Below are 27,949 nucleotides of genomic sequence, written 5' to 3'. Positions count from 1 at the left end.
ATCTAAATCTTGTGAATCACGAAAGGCTGAAAACATAGATAGTAAGAAGAGTCAGTCTTCTTGTACTTAGGTCGGCATTGTGCCTTTTGTATTTAATTCCGAAGCAATTTCTGTAATTCATCGTCAATGTGAAGATTCGAGGGATACGGTAAACCTGCAGTTGCGCATCGGAATCTACAACTGATGACACAGGAAAGGCTCAAAACATAGACAGTAAGAAGACATGGTCTTCTTGTACATAAGTCGGCATTGTGCCTTTTGTATTTCATTCCGATGCAATTTCTGTGTTTCATCGTCAATGTGATGGTCCAAGGGATACAGCAAACCTGCAGTTGTGCATCGCAATCTAAATCTTGTGACACAGGAAAGGCTCAAAACATAGACAGTATGAAGACTCAGTCTTCTTGTACTTAAGTCGGCATTGTGCCTTTTGTATTAATTTCGATGCAATTTCTGCGTTTCATCGTCAAAGTGAACGGCCAAGGGTCCAGTAAACCTGCAGTTGTGCATCGGAATCTAAATCTTGTGACACAGGAAAGGCTCAAAACATAGACAGTAAGAAAAGTCAGTCTTCTTGTACTTAAGTCGGCATTGTGCATTTAGCATTTAATTCCGATGCAATCTCTGAGTTTCATCATCGATGTGAAGGTCCAAGGGATACAGTAAACCTGCAGATGTGCATCGGACTGTAAAACTTGTGACACAGGAAAGGTTCAAATCATAGACACTAAGAAAAGTCAGTATTCTTATACTAAAGTCGGCATTGTGCCTTTTGTATTTAATTCCGATGCAATTTTTGTGTTTCATCGTCAAAGTGAACGTCCAAGGGATTCAGTAAACCTGCAGTTGTGCATCGGACTCTAATACTGGTGACACAGGAAAGGCTCAAAACATAGACAGTAAGAAGTGTCAGTCTTCTTGTACTTAAGTCGGCATTGTGCCTTTTGTATTTATTTCCGATGCAATTTTTGTGTTTCATCGTCCAAGTGAAGGTCCAAAAGACACAGTGTACCTGCTGTTGAGCATCTGAATCTAAAACTGGTGTCAGAGGAAAGGCTCAAAACATAGACACTAAGGAAAGTCATTCTTCTTGAACTTAAGTCGGCATTGTGCCTCTTCTATTTAATTCCGATCAAATTTTTGTGCTTCATCGACAAAGTGAACGTCCAAGGGATACAGTAATCCTGCAGTTGTGCATTGGAATCTACAACTGGTGACACAGGAAAGGCTCAAATCATAGACACAAGAAAAGTCAGTGTTCTTGTACTTAAGTCGGCATTGTGCCTTTTGTATTAATTTAGATACAATTTCTGTGTATCATTGTCAATGTGAAGGTCCAAGGGACACAGTAAATCTGAAACGAAGCATCGGAAACTAAAACTGGTCTCACAGGAGAGGCTCAAATCATACACAGTAAGAGGACTCAGGCTTCTTGTACTTAAGTCGGCATTGTGCCATTTGCATTAAATTCCGATGCAATTTTTGTGCTTCATCGTCAGTGTGAAGGTCCAAGGGATACTGTGAACCTGCAGTTGCGCATAGGTATCTAAAACTGGTGACACAGGAAAGGCACTAAGCATAGACACTGAGAAAAGTCAGTCTTCTTGTACTGAAGTCGGCATTGTGCCTTACGCATTTAATTCCGATGCAATTTTTGTGATTCATTGTCAAAGTGAGGGTCCAAGGGGTACTGTAATTCTGAAGTAAACAATCGGAATGTAAAACTGCTCTCACAGGAAAGGCTCGACACATAGACAGTATGAAGACTCAGTCTTCTTGTAATTACGTCGGCATTGTGGCATTTGTATTTAATTCCGATGCAATTTATGTGTTTCATTGTCAATGTGAAGGTCCAAGGGATACAGTAAACCTGCAGATGTGCATCGGAAAATAAAACTGGTGATACGGGTTAGGCTCAAAACATAGACACTAAGAAATGTCAGTCTTCTTGTACTTATGTCGGCATAGTGCGTTTTGTTTTTAATTCTGTAGTAATTTTTGTAATTCATAGTGAAAGGTATGCATCAGAATCTGAAACTGGTGACACAGGAAAGTCTCAAAACGTAAACACTAAGAAAAGTCAGTCTTCTTGTACTTAAGTCGGCATTGTGCCTTTTCTATTTAATCCCGATGCAATTTTTGTGTTTCATCGTCAAAGTGAAGGTCCAAGGGGCACAGTAAACCAGCTGGTGAGCATCGGAATCCAAAACTGGTTGTGACACAGGAGGGTCTCAAATCATAGACACTAAGAAACGTCAGTCTTTTTGTACTTAATTCTGAATTGTGCCTTTTGTATTTAGTTCCGATGCTATATCTGTATTTCATCGTCAATGTGAAGGTCCGAGGGATAGAGTAAACCTGCAGTTGTGCATCGTAATGGAAAACAGGTGACACGGGAAAGGCTCAAACATAGACAGTAAGTTGAGTAAATCTTCTTGTACTGAAGTCGGATTTGTAACATTTGTATTAATACCGTTACAATATCTGTGCTTCATCGTCAGTGTGAAGGTCCAAGGGCACAGTAAACCAGGAAGCAGCGGAATCTAAAACTGGTCTCACAGGAAGGAAAAATCGTAGACAGTAAGATGACTCAGTCTTTTTGTACTTAAATCGGCATTGTGCCTTTTTTATTTAATTCAGATGCAATATCTGTGTTTCATCGTCAATGTGTAGGTCTAAGGAATGCAGTAGACCTGCAGTTGAGGTTCGGAATCTAAAAGTGGTGACACAGGAAGGGCTCAAAACATAGAGACTAAGAAAAGTCAGCATACTTGTACTTAAGTTGGCATTGTGCCTTTTGTGTTTAACTCCGATGGAATTTTTGTAACTTATCGCCAAAGTGAAGTTCCAAGGAATACAGTAAGCCAGAAGTGAAGCAACTTAATCTGAAACTGGTCTCACAGGAAAGGCTCAAAGCATAGACAGTAAGGAGACTCATTCTTCTTGTACTTAAGTCAGCATTGTACCTTTTGTATTTATTTCCGATGCAATTTCTGTGTTTCATCGGCAATGTGAAGAGCCGTGGGATACAGTAAACCTGCAGTTGTGCATCGGAATCTAAAAAACTGGTGACGTAGGAAATGCTAAAATCATAGACAGTAAGATGACTCAGTCTTATTGTACTTAAGTCGGCATTGTGCCTTTTGCATTTAATTTCGATGCAATTTCTGTGTTTCATCGTCAATGTGAATGTCCGCAGGATACAGGAAACCTGCAGTTGTGCATCGGAATCTAAAACTGGTGACGTAGGAAAGGCTCAAAACATAGACTGTAAGAAGACTCAGTCTTATTGTACTTAAGTCGGCAATATGCCTTTTATATTTAAGTCCGATGCAATTTCTGTGTTTCATAGTCGATGTGATGGTCCAAGGGACACAGTAAACCTGAAGTGAAGCATCGGAGTCTAAAACTGGTGACACAGGAAAGGCTCTAAGCACAGACACTGAGAAAAGTCAGTCTTCTTGTACTAAAGTCAGCATTGTGCCTTATGTATTTAATTTCGATGCAAGTTTTGTAATTCATCGTCTATGTGAGGGTCCAAGGGGTAATGTAATCCTGAGGTAAAGCATCGGAATGTAAAACTGCTCTCACAGGAAAGCCTCAATTCATAGACAGTATGATGACTCAGTCTTCTTGTAATAACGTCGGCATTGTGGCATTTGTATTTAATTCCGATATAATTTATTTGTTTCATTGTCAATGTGAATGTCCAAGGGATACAGTAAACCTGCAGATGTGCATCGGAAAATAAAACTGCTGACACAGGTTAGGCTCAAATCGTAGACACTAAGAAAAGTCAGTCTTCTTCTACTTAAGTCGGAATTGTGCCTTTTCTATTTAATTCCGATGCAATTTTTGTGTTTCATCGTTAAAGTGAAGGTCCAAGGGATACAGTGAACCTGCAGTTTTGCATCGGAATGTAAATCTGGTGACACAGGAAAGGCTCAAAACATAGACACTAAGAAAAGTTAGTTTTCTTGTACTTAAGTCGGCATTGTGCCTTTTGTATTAAATTCCAATGCAACTTTTGTGTTTCATCGTGAAAGTGAATGTCCAAGGGATACAGTAAACCGGAAGTGAAGCATCGGTATCTAAAACCAGTCTCACAGGAAAGAATCACAACATAGACACTGAGAAGACCCAGACATCTTGTACTTAAGTCGGCATTGTGCCTTTTGTATTTAATGCCGATGCAATTTTTGTGTTTCATCGTCAAAGTGATAGTCCAAGGGATACATTAAACCTGCAGTTGTGCATCGGACTCTAATACTGGTGACACGGGAAAGGCTCAAAACATAAACAGTAAGAAGAGTCAGTCTTCTTGTACGTAAGTCGGCATTGTGGCATTTGTATTTAAATCATATGCAATCTCTGTGTTTCATCGTCAATATGAAGGTCCAAGGGATACTGTAAACCTGCAGTTGTGCATCGGAATATAAACTGGCGACACAGGAAAGGCTCAAAACATAGACACTAAGGAAAGTCAGTATTTTTTTTCTTAAGTCGGCATTGTGCCTTTTGTATTTATTACCGATGCAATTTTTGTGTTTCATCGTCCAAGTGAAGGTCCAAGGGATACGGTGTACCTGCTGTTGAGCATCTGAATCTAAAACTGGTGACACAGGAAAGGCACTAAACTTAGACACTGAGAAAAGTCAGTCTTCTTGTACTGAAGTCGTCATTGTGCCTTATATATTTAATTTCGATGCAATATTTGTGATTCACCGTCTATGTGAGGGTCCAAGGGGTACTGTAATCCTGAAGTAAAGCATCGAAATGTAAAACTGCTCTCCTAGGAAAGGCTCGATATATAGACAGTATGAAGACTCAGTCTTCTTGTAATTACGTCGGCATTGTGGCATTTGAATTTAATTCCGATGCGGTCTCTGTGTTTCTTCGTCAATGTGAAGGCCCAAGGGATACAGTAAACCTGCAGTTGTGCATCGGAATCTAAAACTGGTGTCACAGGAAAGGCTTAAAACATAGACACTAAGGAAGGTCATTCTTCTTGTACTTAAGTCGGCATTGTGACTTTTCTGTTTGATTCCGATGCAATTTTTGTGCTTCATCGTCAAAGTGAACGTCCAAGGGATACAGTAATCCTGCAGTTGTGCATTGGAATCTACAACTGGTGACATTGGAAAGGCTCATAACATAGTCACTCAGAAAAGTCAGTCTTCTTGTACTTAAGTCGGCATTGTGCCTTTTGTATTTAATTCGGATGCAATTTCTGTGTTTCATCGCCAATAGGAAGGTCCAAGGGAGACAGTAAACCTGCAGTTGTGCATCGGATCTAAAACAGGTGACACAGGAAAGGATCAAAACATAGACAGTAAGAAGACTCAGTCTTCTTGTACCTAAGCCGCCATTGTGCCATTTGTATTAAATTCCGATGCAGTTTTTGTGTTTCATCGTCGATGTGAAGGTCCAAGGGATACAGTGAACCTGCAGTTGCGCATGGGTATCTAAAACTGGTAACACGGGAAAGGCTCTAAGCATAGACACTGAGATAAGTCAGTCTTCTTGTACTGAAGTCGGCATTGTGGCTTATGTATTTAATTCCGATGCAATTTTTGTGTTTCATCGTCAAAGTGATAGTCCAAGGGATACATTAAACCTGCAGTTGTGCATCGGACTCTAATACTGGTGACACGGGAAAGGCTCAAAACATAAACAGTAAGAAGAGTCAGTCTTCTTGTACGTAAGTCGCCATTGTGGCATTTGTATTTAAATCATATGCAATCTCTGTGTTTCATCGTCAATATGAAGGTCCAAGGGATACTGTAAACCTGCAGTTGTGCATCGGAATATAAACTGGCGACACAGGAAAGGCTCAAAACATAGACACTAAGGAAAGTCAGTATTTTTTTTCTTAAGTCGGCATTGTGCCTTTTGTATTTATTACCGATGCAATTTTTGTGTTTCATCGTCCAAGTGAAGGTCCAAGGGATACAGTGTACCTGCTGTTGAGCATCTGAATCTAAAACTGGTGACACAGGAAAGGCACTAAACTTAGACACTGAGAAAAGTCAGTCTTCTTGTACTGAAGTCGTCATTGTGCCTTATATATTTAATTTCGATGCAATATTTGTGATTCACCGTCTATGTGAGGGTCCAAGGGGTACTGTAATCCTGAAGTAAAGCATCGAAATGTAAAACTGCTCTCCTAGGAAAGGCTCGATATATAGACAGTATGAAGACTCAGTCTTCTTGTAATTACGTCGGCATTGTGGCATTTGAATTTAATTCCGATGCGGTCTCTGGGTTTCATCGTCAATGTGAAGGCCCAAGGGATACAGTAAACCTGCAGTTGTGCATCGGAATCTAAAACTGGTGTCACAGGAAAGGCTTAAAACATAGACACTAAGGAAGGTCATTCTTCTTGTACTTAAGTCGGCATTGTGACTTTTCTGTTTGATTCCGATGCAATTTTTGTGCTTCATCGTCAAAGTGAACGTCCAAGGGATACAGTAATCCTGCAGTTGTGCATTGGAATCTACAACTGGTGACATTGGAAAGGCTCATAACATAGTCACTCAGAAAAGTCAGTCTTCTTGTACTTAAGTCGGCATTGTGCCTTTTGTATTTAATTCGGATGCAATTTCTGTGTTTCATCGCCAATAGGAAGGTCCAAGGGAGACAGTAAACCTGCAGTTGTGCATCGGATCTAAAACAGGTGACACTGGAAAGGATCAAAACATAGACAGTAAGAAGACTCAGTCTTCTTGTACCTAAGTCGCCATTGTGCCATTTGTATTAAATTCCGATGCAATTTTTGTGTTTCATCGTCGATGTGAAGGTCCAAGGGATACAGTGAACCTGCAGTTGCGCATGGGTATCTAAAACTGGTGACACAGGAAAGGCTCTAAGCATAGACACTGAGATAAGTCAGTCTTCTTGTACTGAAGTCGGCATTGTGGCTTATGTATTTAATTCCGATGCAATTTTTGTGTTTCATCGTCAAAGTGAACGTCCAAGGGATACAGTAAACCTGCAGTTGTGCATTGGATTCTAAAACTGGTGACACAGGAACGGCTCAAACCATAGACATTAAGAGAAGTCAGTCTTCTTGTACTTCAGTCGCCATTATGCGTTTTGTATTTAATTCCGGTGCAATACTTGTGTTTCATCGTCAATGTAAAGGTTTAAGGTATACAGTGAACCTGCAGTTGTGCATAGGTTTCTAAAACTGGTGACACTGGAGAAGCTCAAAGCATAGACACTGGGAATAGTCAGTCTTCTTGTACTTAAGTCGGCATTGTGACTTTTGTATTTAATTCCGACGCAATTTATGGATTTCATCGTCAAAGTGAAAGTCCAGGGGATACAGTAAACCTGCAGTTATGCATCAGACTCTAATACTGGTGCCACAGGAAAGGCTCAAAACATAGACACTAAGGAAAGTCGGTCTTCTTGTACTTAAGTCGGCATTGTGCCTTTTGTATTTAATTCTGATGTAATATCTGTGTTTCATCGTCGATGTGAAAGTCCAAGTGATCCAGTAAGCCTGCAGTTGTGCATCGGTATCTCAAACTGGTGACACAGGAAAGGCACAAAACATAGACACTAAGAAAAGTCAGTCTTCTTTTTCTTAAGTCGTCATTGTGCCATTTGTATTTAATTCCGATGCAATATCTGTGTTTCTGCGTCAAAGTGAAGGTCCAACGGATACAGTAAACCGGCAGTTGTGCATCGGAATCTAAAACTGGTGACACAGGAAAGGCTCAAATATAGACAGTAATTGGACTCAGTCTTCTTGTACTTGAGTCGGCAATGTGCGTTTTGTATTTAATTGCGGTGCAATCTCTGTGTTTCATCGACGATGTGGGCGTCCAAGGGATACAGTAAACATGCAGTTGTGCATCGGACTCTACATCTGGTGATACAGGAAACGCTAAAATCACAGACACTAAGAAGAGTCAGTCTTCTTATACTTTAGTCGGCATTCTGTCTTTTGTATTTATTTCCGATGCTATTTCTGTATTTCATCGTCAATGTGAAGGCGCAAGGGATACAGAAACCTGCAGTTGTGCACTGGAATCTAAAACTGGTGTCACAGGCTAGGCTCAAATCATAGACACTAAGGAAAGTCAGTCTTCTTGTACTTAAGTCGGCATTGTGCCTTTTGGATTTAATTCCGATGCAATTTTTGTGTTTCATCGTCAAAGTGAATATCCAAGGGATACAGAAACCTGAAACGAAGCTTCGGAATATAAAATGGTCTCACAGGAGAGGGTCAAAACATAGACAGTAAGAGGACTCAGGCTTCTTGTACTTAAGTCGGCATTGTGTCTTTTGTGTTTTATTCGGATGCAATTTCTGTGTTTCTTCGTTAATATGAAGGTCCTAGGGATACAGTAAACCGGCAGTTGTGCATGGGATCTAAAACAGGTGACGCAGGAAAGCCTCAAAACATACACTGCAAAAAGAGGTAGTCTTCTTGCACATAAGTCGGCATTCTGCCTTTTGTGTTTAATTCCGAAGCAGCTCTTGTGTTTCATCGTCATAGTGAAGTCCCAACGGAAAACGTATGCCTGCAGTTGTGCATCGGAATCCAAAACTGATGACACAGCAAAGGCTCAAAACATAGACACTAAGAAAAGTTTGTCTTCTTGTACATAAGTCGGCATAGAGCCTTTTGTATTTAATTCTGATTCAATGTTGTGTTTCATCGTCAAAGTGAAGGTTCAAGGGTTACAGTAAACGTGAAGTGAAGCATCGGAATATAAAACTGGTCTCACATGAAAGGCTCAAAACATAGACAGTAAGAGGACTCAGGCTTCTTGTACTTAAGTCGGCATTGTGTTCTTTGTATGTAATTGCGATGCAATTACTGTGTTTCATCGTCAAAGTGAAGGTCCAAGGGATAAAGTAAACCTGCAGTTGTGCATCGGACTCTAAGACTGGTGACACAGGAAACCCTCAAAACATAGACACTAAGAAAAGTCAGTCATCTTGTACTTAAGTCGGCATTCTGCATTTAGCATTTAATTCCGATGCAATCTCTGGGTTTCATCGCCAATGTCAAGGTCCAAGGGATACGGTAAACCTGCAGTTGTGCATCGGAATCTATAACAGGTGACGCAGGAAAGACTCAAAACATAGACTGTAAAAGGAGTCAGTGTTCATGTACTTATGTCGGCATTGTGCCTTTGGTATTTAATTCCGATGCAATATTTGTGTTTCATCGTCAAAGTGAAGGTACATGGGATACAGTAAACCTGAAGTGAAGCATCGGAACCGAAAAGTGGTATCACAGGAATGGTTCAAAATCTAGAGAGTAAGAAGACTCAGTCTTCTTGTACTTAAGTCGGCATTGGGCTTTTTGTATTTAATTCCGATGCAATTCCTGTGTTTCTTCGTCAATGTGAAGGAACAAGGGATACATTATTCTTGCAGTTGTGCATCGGACTCTAAAACTTTTGACACAGGAAACGCACAAATCATAGACACTAAGAAAAGTCCGCCCACTTGTACTTAAGTCGGCATTGTACCTTTTGTATTAATTTCGATGCAATTTCTGTGTTTCATCGTCAATGTGAAGGTGCAAGGGATGCACAATACCTGAAGTGAAGCATCGGAATGTAAAACTGGTCTCACAGGTAAGGCTCAAAGCATAGACAGTAAGAAGAGTCAGTGTTCTTGGACTTAGGTCGGCATTGTGCCGTTTGTATTTCATTCCGATGCAATTTATTTGTTTCATCGTCACTGTGAATGTGCGAGGTATACAGTAAACCTGCAGTTGTGCATCGGATTCTAAAACGGGTGACACGGGAAAGGCTCAAATCATAGACACTAAGGAAAGTCACTCTTCTTGTACTCAAGTCGGCATTGTGCCTTTTCTATTTAATTCCGATGCAATTTCTGTGTTTTATCGTCAATGTATCGGTCCAAGGGATACAGCAAAGCTGCAGTTGAGCATCGGAATCTATATCTTGTGACACACGAAAGGCTGAAAACATAGATAGTAAGAAGACATGGTCTTCTTGTACATAAGTCGGCATTGTGCCTTTTGTATATCATTCCGATGCAATTTCTGTGTTTCATCGTCAATGTGATGGTCCAAGGGATACAGCAAACCTGCAGTTGTGCATCGGAATCTAAATCTTGTGACACAGGAAAGGCTCAAAACATAGACAGTAAGAAAAGTCAGTCTCCTTGTACTTAAGTCGGCATTGTGCATTTAGTATTTAATTCCGATGCAATCTCTGAGTTTCATCATCAATGTGAAGGTCCAAGGGATACAGTAAACCTGCAGTTGTGCATCGGAATGTAAAACTTGTGACACAGGAAAGGTTCAAACCATAGACACTAAGAAAAGTCAATATTCTTGTACATAAGTCGGCATTGTCCCTTTTGTATTATAATCCGTTGCAATTCCTTTGTTTCATCGTAATTGTGAAGGTCCAAGGTTTACAGTAAACCTGACGTGAAGCAGCGGAATCTAAAGCTGATGTCACAGAAAGGCTCAAAACATAGACAGTAAGAATACCCAGTCTTCTTGTACTTAAGTCGGCTTTGTGCCTTTTGTATTTAATTCCGATGCAATTTCTGTGTTTCATCGTCAATGTGAAGGTCCAAGGGATACAGTAAGCCTGCAGTTGTGCATCGGACTCTAAGACTGGTGACACAGGAAACGCTCAAAACATAGACACTAAGAAAAGTCAGTCATCTTGTTCTTAAGTCGGCATTGTGCTTTTCCTATTTAATTCCGACGCAATTTCTGTGTTTCATCGTCAATGTGAAGGTCCAAGGGATACAGTAAACCTGCAGTAGTGCATCGGAATCTGAAACAGGTGCCACAGGAAAGGTTCAAACCATAGACTGTAAAAAGAGTCAGTCTTCTTGCACTTAGGTCGGCATTGTGCCTTTTGTATTTCATTCCGATGCAATTTCTGTTTCATCGTCAATGTGAAGGTCCAAGGGATACAGCAAACCTGCAGTTGTGCATCGGAATCTAAATCTTGTGACACAGGAAAGGCTCAAAACATAGACAGTAAGAAAAGTCAGTCTTCTTGTACTTAAGTCGGCATTGTGCATTTAGCATTTAATTCCGATGCAATCTCTGGGCTTCATCGCCAATGTGAAGGTCCAAGGGATACGGTAAACCTGCAGTTGTGCATCGGACTCCATAACAGGTGACGCAGGAAAGACTCAAAACATAGACTGTAAAAGGAGTCAGTGTTCATGTACTTATGTCGGCATTGTGCCTTTAGTATTTCATTCCGATGCAATTTCTGTTTCATCGTCATTGTGAAGGTCCAAGGGATACAGCAAACCTGCAGTTGTGCATCGGAATCTAAATCTTGTGACACAGGAAAGGCTCAAAACATAGACAGTAAGAAAAGTCAGTCTTCTTGTACTTAAGTCGGCATTGTGCATTTAGCATTTAATTCCGATGCAATCTCTGGGCTTCATCGCCAATGTGAAGGTCCAAGGGATACGGTAAACCTGCAGTTGTGCATCGGACTCCATAACAGGTGACGCAGGAAAGATTCAAAACATAGACTGTAAAAGGAGTCAGTGTTCATGTACTTATGTCGGCATTGTGCCTTTGGTACTTAATTCCGATGCAATATTTGTGTTTCATCGTCAACGTGAAGGTACATGGGATACAGTAAACCTGAAGTGAAGCATCGGAACCGAAAACTGGTATCACAGGAAAGGTTCAAAACATAGACAGTAAGAAGACTCAGTCTTCTTGTGCTTAAGTCGGCATTGGGCTTTTTGTATTTAATTCCGATGCAATTTCTGTGTTTCTTCGTCAATGTGAAGGTACAAGGGATACATTATTCTTGCAGTTGTGCATCGGACTCTAAAACTGGTGACACAGGAAACGCACAAAGCATAGACACTAAGAAAAGTCCGCCCACTTGTACTTAAGTCGGCATTGTACCTTTTGTGTTAGTTTCGATGCAATTTCTGTGTTTCATCGTCAATGTGAAGGTGCAAGGGATGCACAATACCTGAAGTGAAGCATCGGAATGTAAAACTGGTCTCACAGGTAAGGCTCAAAGCATAGACAGTAAGAAGAGTCAGTGTTCTTGGACTTAGGTCGGCATTGTGCCGTTTGTATTTCATTCCGATGCAATTTATTTGTTTCATCGTCACTGTGAATGTGCAAGGTATACAGTAAACCTGCAGTTGTGCAGCGGATTGTAAAACGGGTGACACAGGAAAGGCTCAAATCATAGACACTAAGAAAAGTCACTCTTCTTGTACTCAAGTCGGCATTGTGCCTTTTCTATTTAATTCCAGTGCATATTTTGTGCTTCATCGTCAAACTGAAGATCCACGGGATACAGTGAACCTGCAGTTGTGCAGTGGAATCAAAAACTGGTGACACGAGAAAGGCTCAAATCATAGACACTAAGAAATGTTAGTCATCTTGTACTGAGGCCGGCATTGTGCCTTTTCTATTTAATTCCGATGCAATTTCTGTGTTTCATCGTCAATGTAACGGTCCAAGGGATACAGCAAAGCTGCAGTTGAGCATCGGAATCTAAATCTTGTGACACACGAAAGGCTGAAAACATAGATAGTAAGAAGAGTCAGTCTTCTTGTACTTAGGTCGGCATTGTGCCTTTTGTATTTATTTCCGAAGCAATTTCTGTAATTCATCGTCAATGTGAAGATTCAAGGGATACGGTAAACCTGCAGTTGTGCATCGGAAGCTATAACTGATGACACAGGAAAGGCTCAAAACATAGACAGTAAGAAGACATGGTCTTCTTGTACATAAGTCGGCATTGTGCCTTTTGTATTTCATTCCGATGCAATTTCTGTGTTTCATCGTCAATGTGATGGTCCAAGGGATACAGCAAACCTGCAGTTGTGCATCGCAATCTAAATCTTGTGACACAGGAAAGTCTCAAAACATAGACAGTATGAAGACTCAGTCTTCTTGTACTTAAGTCGGCATTGTGCCTTTTGTATTAATTTCGATGCAATTTCTGCGTTTCATCGTCAAAGTGAACGGCCAAGGGATCCAGTAAACCTGCAGTTGTGCATCGGAATCTAAATCTTGTGACACAGGAAAGGCTCAAAACATAGACAGTAAGAAAAGTCAGTCTTCTTGTACTTAATTTGGCATTGTGCCTTTTGCATTTATTTCCGATGCAATTTTTGTGTTTCATCGTCAAAGTGAACGTCCAAGGGATCCAGTAATCCTGCAGTTGTGCATTGGAATCTACAACTGGTGACACAGGAAGGGCTCAAATCATAGACACAAGAAAAGTCAGTGTTCTTGTACTTAAGTCGGCATTGTGCCTTTTGTATTAATTTAGATACAATTTCTGTGTATCATTGTCAATGTGAAGGTCCAAGGGACACAGCAAATCTGAAACGAAGCATCGGAATCTAAAACTGGTCTCACAGGAGAGGCTCAAATCATACACAGTAAGAGGACTCAGGCTTCTAGTACTTAAGTCGGCATTGTGCCATTTGCATTAAATTCCGATGCAATTTTTGTGCTTCATCGTCAGTGTGAAGGTCCAAGGGATACTGTGAACCTGCAGTTGCGCATAGGTATCTAAAACTGGTGACAGAGGAAAGGCACTAAGCATAGACACTGAGAAAAGTCAGTCTTCTTGTACTGAAGTCGGCATTGTGCCTTACGCATTTAATTCCGATGGAATTTTTGTGATTCATTGTCAAAGTGAGGGTCCAAGGGGTACTGTAATTCTGAAGTAAACAATCGGAATGTAAAACTGCTCTCACAGGAGAGGCTCGAAACATAGACAGTATGAAGACTCAGTCTTCTTGTAATTACGTCGGCATTGTGGCATTTGTATTTAATTCCGATGCAATTTATGTGTTTCATTGTCAATCTGAAGGTCCAAGGGATACAGTAAACCTGCAGATGTGCATCGGAAAATAAAACTGGTGATACGGGTTAGGCTCAAAACATAGACACTAAGAAATGTCAGTCTTCTTGTACTTAAGTCGGCATTGTGTCTTTTCTATTCAATTCCGATGCAGTTTTTGTGTTTCATCGTCCAAGTGAAGGTCCAAGGGATACAGTGTACCTGCTGTTGAGCATCTGAATCTAAAACTGACGACACAGCAAAGGCTCTAATCATAGCCACTAAGAAAAGTTAGTCTTCTTGTACTTAAGTCGGCATTGTGCCTTTTGTATTTAATTCCGATGCAATTTTTGTGCTTCATCCTCAAAGTGAACGTCCAAGGGATACAGTGAACCTGCAGTTGCGCATGGGTATCTAAAACTGGTGACACAGGAAAGGCTCTAAGCATAGACACTGAGAAAAGTCAGTCTTCTTGTACTGAAGTCGGCATTGTGCCTTATGTATTTAATTCCGATGCAATTTTTGTGATTCATCGTCAAGGTGAGGGTCCAAGGGGTACTGTAATTCTGAAGTAAAGAATCGGAATGTAAAACTGCTCTCACAGGAAAGGCTCGACACATAGACAGTATGAAGACTCAGTCTTCTTGTAATTAAATCGGCATTGTGGCTTTTGTATTTAATTCCTATGAAATAATTGTGCTTCATCGTCAAAGTGAACGTCCAAGGGATACAGTAAACCTGCAGTTGTCCATTGGATTCTAAAACTGGTGACACAGGAAAGGCTCAAACCTTAGACACTAAGAGAAATCAGTCTTCTTGTACTTAAGTCGCTATTATGCGTTTTGTATTTAATTCCGGTGCAATTCTTGTGTTTCATCGTCAATGTAAAGGTTTAAGGTATACAGTGAACCTGCAGTTGTGCATTGGTTTCTAAAACTGGTGACAAAGGAGAAGCTCATAACATAGACACTAGGAATAGTCAGTCTTCTTGTACTTAAGTCGGCATTGTGCCTTTTGAATTTAATTCCGATGCAATTTTTGTATTTCATCGTCAAAGTGAAGGTCCAGGGGATATAGTAAACCTGCAGTTGTGCATCAGACTCTAATACTGGTGACACAGGAAAGGCTCAAACATAGACACCAAGGAAAGTCGGTCTTCTTGTACTTAAGTCGGCATTGTGCCTTTTGGATTTAATTCCGATGCAATTTTTGTGTTTCATCGTCAAAGTGAAGGTCCAAGGGGTACAGAAAACCTGAAGTGAAGCATCGGAATATCAAACTGGTCTCACAGGAAAGGCTCAAAAATAGACTGTAAGAAGACTCAGGCTTCTTGTACCTAAGTCGGAATTGTGCCTTTTGCATTTAATTCCGATGCAATTTCTGTGTTTCATCGTCAATGTGAAGGTCCAAGGGATACAGTAAATCTGCAGTTGCGCACCGGAATCTAAAACTGGTAACACAGGAAAGGTTCAACAAACAGACAGTAATAAGACCCAGTCTTCTTGTACTTAAGTCGGCATTGTGCCTTTCGTATTTAATTGCGATGCAATATCTGTGTTTCATCGTCAAAGTGAAGGTCCAAGGGAAACGGTAAACCTGCAGCTGTGCATCGGACTCTAAGACTGGTGACACAGGAAACGCTCAAAACATAGACACTAAGAAAAGTCAGTCATCTTGTACTTATGTCGGCATAGTGCCTTTTCTATTTAATTCCGATGCAATTTCTGTGTTTCATCGTCAATGTGAAGGTCCAAGGCATACAGTAAACCTGCAGTTGTGCATCGGAATCTGAAACAGGTGTCACAGGAAATTTTGAAAACATAGACTGTAAAAAGAGTCAGCCTTCTTGTACTTAGGTCGGCATTGTGCCTTTTGTATTAAATTCCGATGCAATTTCTGTGTTTCATCGTCAATGTGAAGGTCCAAGGGATGCAGTAAACCGGCAGTTGTGCATCGGAATCTCAATCTTGTGACACAGGAAAGGCTCAAAACATAGACAGAAAGAAGAGTCAGTCTTCTTGTACTTAAGTCGGCATTGTTCCTTTTGTTTTAAAATCCAATGCAACTCCATTGTTTCATCGTCAATGTGAAGGTCCAAGGGATACAGTAAACGTGAAGTGAAGCTTCAGAATCTAAATCTGGTGTCACAGAAAGAATCAAAACATAGACAGTAAGAATACTCAGTTTTCTTGTACTTAAGTCGGCATTGTGCCTTTTGTATTTAATTCCGATGCAATTTCTGTGTTTCATCGTGAATTTGAAGGTCCAAGGGATACAGTAAACTTGCAGTTGTGCATGGGACTCTAAAACTGGTGACACAGGATACGCACAAAACATAGACACTAAGATAAGTCAGTCTCCTTGTACATAAGTCGGCATTGTACCTTTGTATTAATTTCGATTCAATTTCTGTGTTTCATCGTCAATGTGAAAGTTCAAGGGATTCACAATACCTGAAGTACAGCATCGGAATGTAAAACTGGTCTCACAGGAAAGGCTCAAAACATAGACAGTAAGAAGAGTCAGTCATCTTGTACTTAGGTCGGCATTGTGCCTTTCGTATTTAATTCCGACGCAACCTATTTGGTTCATCGTCACTGTGAATGTCGAAGGGATACAGTAAACCTGCAGTTGTGCATCGGAATCTAAATGTGGTGACAAAGGAAAGGCTCAAATCACAGACACTAAGAAAAGTCACTCTTCTTGTACTTATGTCGGCATTGTGCCTTTTCTACTTAATTCCGATGCAAGTATGGTGTTTCAACGTCAACGTGAAGGAACAAGGGAAACAGCCAACCTGAAGTGAAAGTTACGAATCTAAAACTAGTCTCACAGGAAAGGCTCGAAACGTAGACAATAAGAAGACTCAGTCTTCTTGTACTTAAGTCGGCATTTTGCCCTTTGTCTTTAAATTCGATGCAATTTATTTGTATCATCGTCACTGTGAAGGTCCAAGGGATGCAGTAAACCCGCAGTTGTGCATCGGAATATAAATCTTGTGAAACAGGAATGCCTTAAAACATAGACAGTAAGAAGAGTGAGTCTTCTTGTACTTATGTCGGCATTGTGCCTTTTGTATTTAAATCGGATGCAATCTCTGGGTTTCATCGTTAATGTGAATGTCCAAGGGATGCATTAAACCTGCAGTTGTGCATCGGAATCTAAAACAGGTGACGCAGGAAAGACTCAAAACATAGACTGTAAAAAGAGTCAGTGTTCATGTACTTAAGTCAGCATTGTGCCTTTGGTATTTAGTTCCGATGCAATTTTTGTGTTTCATCGTCAAAGTGAAGGTTCAAGGGATTTAGTAAACCTGAAGTGAAGCATCGGAAACTATAACAGGTCTCACAGGAAAGGTTCAAACCATAGACAGTAAGAAGACTCAGTCTTCTTGTATTTAAGTCGGCATTGTGCCTTTTGTAATTAATTACGATGCAATTTCTGTTTTTAATCGTCAATGCGAAGGTCCAAGGGCTACAGTAAACCTGCAGTTGTGCATCAGACACTAAAACTGGTGGCACAGGAAACGATCAAATCATAGACACTAAGAAAAGTCCGCCCACCTGTATTTAAGTCGGCTTTGTACCTTTTGTATTAATTTCGATGCAATTTCTGTTTCATCGTCAATGTGAAGGTCCAAGGGATACAGCAAACCTGCAGTTGTGCATCGGAATCTAAATCTTGTGACACAGGAAAGGCTCAAAACATAGACAGTAAGAAAAGTCAGTCTTCTTGTACTTAAGTCGGCATTGTGCATTTAGCATTTAATTCCGATGCAATCTTTGGGTTTCATCGCCAATGTGAAGGTCCAAGGGATACGGTAAACCTGCAGTTGTGCATCGGATCTAAAACAGATGACACAGGAAAGGATCAAAACATAGACAGTAAGAAGACTCAGTCTTCTTGTACCTAAGTCGCCATTGTGCCATTTGTATTAAATTCCGATGCAATTTTTGTGTTTCATCGTCGATGTGAAGGTCCAAGGGATACAGTGAACCTGCAGTTGCGCATGGGTATCTAAAACTGGTGACACAGGAAAGGCTCTAAGCATAGACACTGAGAAAAGTCAGTCTTCTTGTACTGAAGTCGGCATTGTGGTTTATGTATTTAATTCCGATGCAATTTTTGTGATTCATCGTCAAAGTGAGGGTCCAAGGGGTACTGTAATTCTGAAGTAAAGAATCGGAATGTGAAACTGCTTTCACAGGAAAGGCTCGACACATAGACAGTGTGAAGACTCAGTCTTCTTGTAATTACGTTGGCATTGTGGCATTTGTATTCATTGTCAATGTGAAGCTCCAATGGATACAGTAAACCTACAGATGTGCATCGGAAAATAAAACTGGTGACACAGGTTAGGCTCAAAACATAGACACTAAGACAAGTCAGTCTTCTTGTACCTAAGTCGGCATTGTGCCTTTTCTATTTAATATCCGATGCAATTTTTGTGTTTCATCGTCCAAGTGAAGGTCCAAGGGATACAGTGTACCTGCAGTTGAGCATCGGAATCTAAAACTGGTGACACAGTAAACGCTCTAATCATAGGCACTAAGGAAAGTTAGCTTTTTTTCTTAAGTCGGCATTATGGCTTTTGTATTTAATTCCGATGCAATTTTTGTGCTTCATCGTCAAAGTGAACGTCCAAGGGATACAGTAAATCTGCAGTTGTGCATTGGATTCTAAAACTGGTGACACAGGAAAGGCTCAAACCATAGACATTAAGAGAAGTCAGTCTTCTTGTACTTCAGTCGCCATTATGCGTTTTGTATTTAATTCCGGTGCAATACTTGTGTTTCATCGTCAATGTAAAGGTTTAAGGTATACAGTGAACCTGCAGTTGTGCATAGGTTTCTAAAACTGGTGACACTGGAGAAGCTCAAAGCATAGACACTGGGAATAGTCAGTCTTCTTGTACTTAAGTCGGCATTGTGACTTTTGTATTTAATTCCGACGCAATTTATGGACTTCATCGTCAAAGTGAAAGTCCAGGGGATACAGTAAACCTGCAGTTGTGCATCAGACTCTAATACTGGTGCCACAGGAAAGGCTCAAAACATAGACACTAAGGAAAGTCGGTCTTCTTGTACTTAAGTCGGCATTGTGCCTTTTGTATTTAATTCTGATGTAATATCTGTGTTTCATCGTCGATGTGAAAGTCCAAGTGATCCAGTAAACCTGCAGTTGTGCATCGGTATCTCAAACTGGTGACACAGGAAAGGCACAAAACATAGACACTAAGAAAAGTCAGTCTTCTTCTTCTTAAGTCGTCATTGTGCCATTTGTATTTAATTCCGATGCAATATCTGTGTTTCTGCGTCAAAGTGACGGTCCAACGGATACAGTAAACCGGCAGTTGTGCATCGGAATCTAAAACTGGTGACACAGGAAAGGCTCAAATATAGACAGTAATAGGACTCAGTCTTCTTGTACTTGAGTCGGCAATGTGCGTTTTGTATTTATTTGCGGTGCAATTTCTGTGTTTCATCGACGATGTGGGCGTCCAAGGCATACAGTAAACATGCAGTTGTGCATCGGACTCTACAACTGGTGACACAGGAAACGCTCAAATCACAGACACTAAGAAGAGTCAGTCTTCTTATACTTTAGTCGGCATTCTGTCTTTTGTATTTATTTCCGATGCTATTTCTGTGTTTCATCGTCAATGTGAAGGCGCAAGGGATACATTAAACCTGCAGTTGTGCACCGGAATCTAAAATTGGTGTCACAGGATAGGCTCAAATCATAGACACTAAGGAAAGTCAGTCTTCTTGTACTTAAGTCGGCATTGTGCCTTTTGGATTTAATTCCGATGCAATTTTTGTGTTTCATCGTCAAAGTGAATATCCAAGGGATACAGAAACCTTAAACGAAGCTTCGGAATATAAAATGGTCTCACAGGAGAGGGTCAAAACATAGACAGTAAGAGGACTCAGGCTTCTTGTACTTAAGTCGGCATTGTGCCTTTTGTGTTTTATTCGGATGCAATTTCTGTGTTTCTTCGTCAATATGAAGGTCCTAGGGATGCAGTAAACCTGCAGTTGTGGTTGGGATCTAAAACAGGTGACGCAGGAAAGGCTAAAAACATACACTGCAAAAAGAGGTAGTCTTCTTGCACATAAGTCGACATTCTGCCTTTTGTGTTTAATTCCGAAGCAGCTTTTGTTTTTCATCGTCATAGTGAAGTCCCAAGGGAAAACGTATGCCTGCAGTTGTGCATCGGAATCCAAAACTGATGACACAGCAAAGGCTCAAAACATAGCCACTAAGAAAAGTTTGTCTTCTTGTACATAAGTCGGCGTTGAGCCTTTTGTATTTAATTCTGATTCAATGTTGTGTTTCATCGTCAACGTGAAGGTTCAAGGGTTACAGTAAACCTGAAGTGAAGCATCGGAATATAAAACTGGTCTCACATGAAAGGCTCAAAGCATAGACATTAAGAGGACTCAGGCTTCTTGTACTTAAGTCGGCAATGTGCTCTTTGTATTTAATTGCGATGCAATTACTGTGTTTCATCGTCAAAGTGAAGGTCCAAGGGATACAGCAAACCTGCAGTTGTGCATCGGAATCTAAATCTTGTGACACAGGAAAGGCTCAAATCATAGACACTAAGAAAAGTCAGTCATCTTGTACTTAAGTCGGCATTGTGCATTTAGCATTTAATTCCGATGCAATCTCTGGGCTTCATCGCCAATGTGAAGGTCCAAGGGATACGGTAAACCTGCAGTTGTGCATCGGACTCTATAACAGGTGACGCAGGAAAGACTCAAAACATAGACTGTAAAAGGAGTCAGTGTTCATGTACTTATGTCGGCATTGTGCCTTTGGTATTTAATTCCGATGCAATATTTGTGTTTCATCGTCAACGTGAAGGTACATGGGAAACAGTAAACCTGAAGTGAAGCATCGGAACCGAAAACTGGTATCACAGGAAAGGTTCAAAACATAGACAGTAAGAAGACTCAGTCTTCTTGTACTTAAGTCGGCATTGGGCTTTTTGTATTTAATTCCGATGCAATTTCTGTGTTTCTTCGTCAATGTGAAGGTACAAGGGATACATTATTCTTGCAGTTGTGCATCGGACTCTAAAACTGGTGACACAGGAAACGCACAAAGCATAGACACTAAGAAAAGTCCGCCCACTTGTCCTTAAGTCGGCATTGTACCTTTTCTGTTAGTTTCGATGCAATTTCTGTGTTTCATCGTCAATGTGAAGGTGCAAGGGATGCACAATACCTGAAGTGAAGCATCGGAATGTAAAACTGGTCCCACAAGTAAGGCTCAAAGCATAGACAGTAAGAAGAGTCAGTGTTCTTGGACTTAGGTCGGCATTGTGCCGTTTGTATTTCATTCCGATGCAATTTATTTGTTTCATCGTCACTGTGAATGTGCAAGGTATACAGTAAACCTGCAGTTGTGCAGCGGATTGTAAAACGGGTGACACAGGAAAGGCTCAAATCATAGACACTAAGAAAAGTCACTCTTCTTGTACTCAAGTCGGCATTGTGCCTTTTCTATTTAATTCCAGTGCATATTTTGTGTTTCATCGTCAAACTGAAGATCCACGGGATACAGTGAACCTGCAGTTGTGCAGTGGAATCAAAAACTGGTGACACGAGAAAGGCTCAAATCATAGACACTAAGAAATGTTAGTCATCTTGTACTGAGTCCGGCATTGTGCCTTTTCTATTTAATTCCGATGCAATTTCTGTGTTTCATCGTCAATGTAACGGTCCAAGGGATACAGCAAAGCTGCAGTTGAACATCGGAATCTAAATCTTGTGACACACGAAAGGCTGAAAACATAGATAGTAAGAAGAGTCAGTCTTCTTGTACTTGTGTCGGCATTGTGCCTTTTGTATTTAATTCCGAAGCAATTTCTGTAATTCATCGTCAATGTGAGGATTCAAGGGATACGATAAACCTGCAGTTGTGCATCGGAATCTATAACTGATGACACAGGAAAGGCTCAAAACATAGACAGTAAGAAGACATGGTCTTCTTGTACATAAGTCGGCATTGTGCCTTTTGTATTTCATTCCGATGCAATTTCTGTGTTTCATCGTCAATGTGATGGTCCAAGGGATACAGCAAACCTGCAGTTGTGCATCGCAATCTAAATCTTGTGACACAGGAAAGGCTCAAAACATAGACAGTATGAAGACTCAGTCTTCTTGTACTTAAGTCGGCATTGTGCCTTTTGTATTAATTTCGATGCAATTTCTGCGTTTCATCGCCAAAGTGAACGGCCAAGGGATCCAGTAAACCTGCAGTTGTGCATCGGAATCTAAATCTTGTGACACAGGAAAGGCTCAAAACATAGACAGTAAGAAAAGTCAGTCTTCTTGTACTTAAGTCGGCATTGTGCCTTTTGTATTTATTTCCGATGCAATTTTTGTGTTTCATCGTCCAAGTGAAGGTCCAAGGCACACAGTGTACCTGCTGTTGAGCATCTGAATCTAAAACTGGTGTCACAGGAAAGGCACAAAACATAGACACTAAGGGAAGTCATTCTTCTTGAACTTAAGTCGGCATTGTGCCTCTTCTATTTAATTCCGATCCAACTTTTGTGCTTCATCGACAAAGTGAACGTCCAAGGGATATAGTAATCCTGCAGTTGTGCATTGGAATCTACAACTGGTGACACAGGAAGGGCTCAAATCATAGACACAAGAAAAGTCAGTGTTCTTGTACTTAAGTCGGCATTGTGCCTTTTGTATTAATTTAGATACAATTTCTGTGTATCATTGTCAATGTGAAGGTCCAAGGGACACAGTAAATCTGAAACGAAGCATCGGAATCTAAAACTCGTCTCACAGGAGAGGCTCAAATCATACACAGTAAGAGGACTCAGGCTTCTTGTACTTAAGTCGGCATTGTGCCATTTGCATTAAATTCCGATGCAATTTTTGTGATTCATCGTCAGTGTGAAGGTCCAAGGGATACTGTGAACCTGCAGTTGCGCATAGGTATCTAAAACTGGTGACACAGGAAAGTCACTAAGCATAGACACTGAGAAAAGTCAGTCTTCTTGTACTGAAGTCGTCATTGTGCCTTACGCATTTAATTCCGATGCAATTTTTGTGATTCATTGTCAAAGTGAGGGTCCAAGGGGTACTGTAATTCTGAAGTAAACAATCGGAATGTAAAACTGCTCTCACAGGAAGGGCTCGACACATAGACAGTATGCAGACTCAGTTTTGTTGTAATTACGTCGGCATTGTGGCATTTGTATTTAATTCCGATGCAATTTATGTGTTTCATTGTCAATGTGAAGGTCCAAGGGATACAGTAAACCTGCAGATGTGCATCGCAAAATAAAACTGGTGATACGGGTTAGGCTCAAAACATAGACACTAAGAAATGTCAGTCTTCTTGTACTTAAGTCGGCATTGTGTCTTTTCTATTCAATTCCGATGCAGATTTTGTGTTTCATCGTCCAAGTGAAGGTCCAAGGGATACAGTGTACCTGCTGTTGAGCATCTGAATCTAAAACTGAAGACACAGCAAATGCTCTAATCATAGCCACTAAGAAAAGTTAGTCTTCTTGTACTTAAGTCGGCATTGTGCCTTTTGTATTTAATTCCGATGCAATTTTTGTGTTTCATCGGCCAAGTGAAGGTCCAAGGGATACAGTAAACCTGAAGTAAAACATCGTAATCTAAAACTGGTCTGACAGGAAGGGCTCGATACATAGACAGTAAGAAGACTCAGTCTTCTTGTAATTAAATCGGCATTGTGGCTTTTGTATTTAATTCCGATGCAATTTTTGTGCTTCATCCTCAAAGTGAACGTCCAAGGGATACAGTGAACCTGCAGTTGCGCATGGGTATCTAAAACTGGTGACACAGGAAAGGCTCTAAGCATAGACACTGAGAAAAGTCAGTCTTCTTGTACTGAAGTCGGCATTGTGCCTTATGTATTTAATTCCGATGCAATTTTTGTGATTCATCGTCAAAGTGACGGTCCAAGGTGTACTGTAATTCTGAAGTAAAGAATCGGAATGTAAAACTGCTCTCACAGGAAAGGCTCGACACATAGACAGTATGAAGACTCAGTCTTCTTGTAATTAAATCGGCATTGTGGCTTTTGTATTTAATTCCGATGCAATATTTGTGCTTCATCGTCAAAGTGAACGTCCAAGGGATACAGTACACCTGCAGTTGTCCATTGGATTCTAAAACTGGTGACACAGGAAAGGCTCAAACCTTAGACACTAAGAGAAATCAGTCTTCTTCTACTTAAGTCGCTATTATGCGTTTTGTATTTAATTCCGATGCAATTTCTGTGTTTCATCGTCAATGTGAAGGTCCAAGGGAAACAGTAAATCTGCAGTTGCGCACCGGAATCTAAAACTGGTAACACAGGAAAGGTTCAACAAACAGACAGTAATAAGACCCAGTCTTCTTGTACTTAAGTCGGCATTGTGCTTTTCGTATTTAATTGCGATGCAATATCTGTGTTTCATCGTCAAAGAGAAGGTCCAAGGGAAACAGTAAACCTGCAGCTGTGCATCGGACTCTATGACTGGTGACACAGGAAACGCTCAAAACATAGACACTAAGAAAAGTCAGTCATCTTGTACTTATGTCGGCATAGTGCCTTTTCTATTTAATTCCGATGCAATTTCTGTGTTTCATCGTCAATGTGAAGGTCCAAGGCATACAGTAAACCTGCAGTTGTGCATCGGAATCTGAAACAGGTGTCACAGGAAATTTTGAAAACATAGACTGTAAAAAGAGTCAGCCTTCTTGTACTTAGGTCGGCATTGTGCCTTTTGTATTAAATTCCGATGCAATTTCTGTGTTTCATCGTCAATGCGAAGGTCCAAGGGATGCAGTAAACCGGCAGTTGTGCATCGGAATCTCAATCTTGTGACACAGGAAAGGCTCAAAACATAGACAGAAAGAAGAGTCAGTCTTCTTGTACTTAAGTCGGCTTTGTTCCTTTTGTTTTAAAATCCAATGCAACTCCATTGTTTCATCGTCAATGTGAAGGTCCAAGGGATACAGTAAACGTGAAGTGAAGCTTCAGAATCTAAATCTGGTGTCACAGAAAGAATCAAAACATAGACAGTAAGAATACTCAGTTTTCTTGTACTTAAGTCGGCAGTGTGCCTTTTGTATTTACTTCCGATGCAATTTCTGTGTTTCATCGTGAATGTGAAGGTCCAAGGGATACAGTAAACTTGCAGTTGTGCATGGGACTCTAAAACTGGTGACACAGAATACGCACAAAACATAGACACTAAGATAAGTCAGTCTCCTTGTACTTAAGTCGGCATTGTACCTTTGTATTAATTTCGATTCAATTTCTGTGTTTCATCGTCAATGTGAAAGTTCAAGGGATTCACAATACCTGAAGTACAGCATCGGAATGTAAAACTGGTCTCACAGGAAAGGCTCAAAACATAGACAGTAAGAAGAGTCAGTCATCTTGTACTTAGGTCGGCATTGTGCCTTTCGTATTTAATTCCGACGCAACTTATTTGGTTCATCGTCACTGTGAATGTCGAAGGGATACAGTAAACCTGCAGTTGTGCATCGGAATCTAAATGTGGTGACAAAGGAAAGGCTCAAATCACAGACACTAAGAAAAATCACTCTTCTTGTACTTAAGTCGGCATTGTGCCTTTTCTACTTAATTCCGATGCAAGTATGGTGTTTCAACGTCAACGTGAAGGAACAAGGGAAACAGCCAACCTGAAGTGAAAGTTACGCATCTAAAACTAGTCTCACAGGAAAGGCACGAAACGTAGACAATAAGAAGACTCAGTCTTCTTGTACTTAAGTCGGCATTTTGCCCTTTGTCTTTAAATTCGATGCAATTTATTTGTATCATCGTCACTGTGAAGGTCCAAGGGATGCAGTAAACCTGCAGTTGTGCATCGGAATATAAATCTTGTGAAACAGGAATGCCTTAAAACATAGACAGTAAGAAGAGTGAGTCTTCTTGTACTTATGTCGGCATTGTGCCTTTTGTATTTAAAACGGATGCAATCTCTGGGTTTCATCGTTAATGTGAAGGTCCAAGGGATGCATTAAACCTGCAGTTGTGCATCGGAATCTAAAACAGGTGACGCAGGAAAGACTCAAAACATAGACTGTAAAAAGAGTCAGTGTTCATGTACTTAAGTCAGCATTGTGCCTTTGGTATTTAGTTCCGATGCAATTTTTGTGTTTCATCGTCAAAGTGAAGGTTCAAGGGATATAGTAAACCTGAAGTGAAGCATCGGAAACTATAACAGGTCTCACAGGAAAGCTTCAAACCATAGACAGAAAGAAGACTCAGTCTTCTTGTACTAAAGTCGGCATTGTGCCTTTCGTATTTAATTCCGAAGAAATTTCTGTAATTCATGGTCAATGTGAAGATTCAAAGGAAACAGTAAACCTGCAGTTGTGCATCGGAATCTAAAACTGGTGTCACAGGAAAGGCTCAAAACATAGACAGTAAGAAGACTTAGTCTTCTTGTATTTAAGTCGGCATTGTGCCTTTTGTAATTAATTACGATGCAATTTCTGTTTTTAATCGTCAATGCGAAGGTCCAAGGGCTACAGTAAACCTGCAGTTGTGCATCAGACTCTAAAACTGGTGGCACAGGAAACGATCAAATCATAGACACTAAGAAAAGTCCGCCCACCTGTATTTAAGTCGGCATTGTACCTTTTGTATTAATTTCTTTGCAATTTCTGTTTCATCGTCAATGTGAAGGTCCAAGGGATACAGCAAACCTGCAGTTGTGCATCGGAATCTAAATCTTGTGACACAGGAAAGGCTCAAAACATAGACAGTAAGAAAAGTCAGTCTTCTTGTACTTAAGTCGGCATTGTGCATTTAGCATTTAATTCCGATGCAATATCTGGGTTTCATCGCCAATGTGAAGGTCCAAGGGATACGGTAAACCTGCAGTTGTGCATCGGAATCTATAACAGGTGACGCAGGAAAGACTCAAAACATAGACTGTAAAAGGAGTCAGTGTTCATGTACTTATGTCGGCATTGTGCCTTTGGTATTTACTTGCGATGCAATATTTGTGTTTCATCGTCAAAGTGAAGGTACATGGGATACAGTAAACCTGAAGTGAAGCATCGGAACCGAAAACTGGTATCACAGGAAAGGTTCAATACATAGACAGTAAGAAGACTCAGTCTTCTTGTACTTAAGTCGGCATTGGGCCTTTTGTATTTAATTCCGATGCAATTTCTGTGTCTCTTCGTCAATGTGAGGGTACAAGGGATACATTATACTTGCTGTTGTGCATCGGACTCTAAAACTGGTGACACAGGAAACGCACAAAGCATAGACACTAAGAAAAGTCCGCCCACTTGTACTTAAGTCGGCATTGTACCTTTTGTATTAATTTCGATGCAATTTCTGTGTTTCATCGTCAATGTGAAGGTGCAAGGGATGCACAATACCTGAAGTGAAGCATCGGAATGTAAAACTGGTCTCACAGATAAGGCTCAAGGCATAGACAGCAAGAAGAGTCAGTGTTCTCGGACTTAGGTCAGCATTGTGCCGTTTGTATTTCATTCCGATGCAATTTATTTGTTTCTTCGTCACTGTGAACGTGCAAGGTATACAGTAAACCTGCAGTTGTGCATCGGATTCTAAAACGGGTGACGCAGGAAAGGCTCAAATCATAGTCACTAAGAAAAGTCACTCTTCTTGTACTCAAGTCGGCATTGTGCCTTTTCTATTTAATTCCGATGCATATTTTGTGTTTCATCGTCAAACTGAAGATCCACGGGATACAGTGAACCTGCAGTTGTGCATTGGAATCAAAAACTGGTAACACGAGAAAGGCTCAAATCATAGACACTAAGAAATGTTAGTCTTCTTGTACTGAGGCCGCCATTGTGCCTTTTCTATTTAATTCCGATCCAATTTCTGTGTTTCATCGTCAATGTAACGGTTAAAGGGATACAGCAAAGCTGCAGTTTTGCATCGGAATCTAAATCTTGTGATACAGGAAAGGCTCAAAACATAGACAGTAAAAAGAGTCAGTCTTCCTGTACTTAAGTCGGCATTGTGCCTTTTGTATTTAATTCCGAAGCAATTTCTGTAATTCATCGTCAATGTGAAGATTCAAGGGATACGGTAAACCTGCAGTTGTGCATTGGAATCTATAACTGGTGACACAGGAA

Source organism: Schistocerca piceifrons, chromosome 6, assembly GCF_021461385.2.
Source record: "Schistocerca piceifrons isolate TAMUIC-IGC-003096 chromosome 6, iqSchPice1.1, whole genome shotgun sequence".
NCBI classification, from domain to species: domain Eukaryota; kingdom Metazoa; phylum Arthropoda; class Insecta; order Orthoptera; family Acrididae; genus Schistocerca; species Schistocerca piceifrons.
Note: the sequence above shows the minus strand (reverse complement) of the source record.